This window comes from Condylura cristata, unplaced genomic scaffold, assembly GCF_000260355.1.
Source record: "Condylura cristata isolate star-nosed mole 26May11 unplaced genomic scaffold, ConCri1.0 scaffold00006, whole genome shotgun sequence".
NCBI classification, from domain to species: Eukaryota; Metazoa; Chordata; class Mammalia; order Eulipotyphla; family Talpidae; genus Condylura; species Condylura cristata.
The window spans coordinates 2,812,152-2,812,809 of NW_004567107.1; the positions used below are offsets into that span (position 1 = coordinate 2,812,152).

The 658-nt window shown below is 72.6% G+C and overlaps 1 protein-coding gene across 1 annotated transcript in view; it reads left to right on the top strand.

The window, feature by feature from the left end:
- The window catches only part of FIBCD1 (fibrinogen C domain containing 1), a gene marked incomplete at its 3' end in the record, with an annotated part of 20,693 nt that overhangs the window by 7,102 nt on the left and 12,933 nt on the right, over nt 1-658 (top strand). The window lies entirely within an intron of this gene.

Sequence of the window (658 nt, forward strand, 5' to 3'; positions counted from 1 at the left end):
CCCCTGCCTGCTTCCCCCTCGTCCGCGGGGCTTGGGGAGACCTCCAGACTCGGGGTGAGCTGGCCCCCGCCTCACGCTACGTCACCGGTCAGCCGAGGTCCAGCCGGAGACGCCGGCCCTTAGGGCCAGGGAGGGGCCTCGGGTCACCGGTGACCGCCCTCTGGAAGCTCCTGCAGCCCCGACAGCTACTCTGGGCCCCAGCACAGGGGTGCTTTGCTCCCCGATATGTTCACTTCTCAACGAGCGTTTGCGTGGACTTGCCCCCGAGGGGCTGGTTTCGGCCACCAGGTGTCTGGCAGAGCGGTGCCCGGGCCGCTCTGCCCGAGCCTCCCAGCCGGCCTCGGCCGGTCGCCGGGCCTGGGTCAGGGCGCCGCAGGCACCAGGGCAGAGCGGCCCCTTAGCCCACGCTCCTGGGTGCGCAGGAACCCCAGGCTCACTGCCGACCAGCACCCGCCCCGAATCCGGGCTCTGCGTGCAGGCAGGCCCTGCGCCCTCAGCTGGGCGCCCTCGCCTGTGAAGTGGGGTCACGGAGCCGCGCCCCAGCAGGGTGGGCGCTCCTGGCTCTGGGGGCTTGTGGGCGCCTGGCCTGAGAGGAGGCTGCGGTCAGCACCGAGGCCCTTCCACCACGCTGACCCGGACCTCTGTGGGGGACACCGCA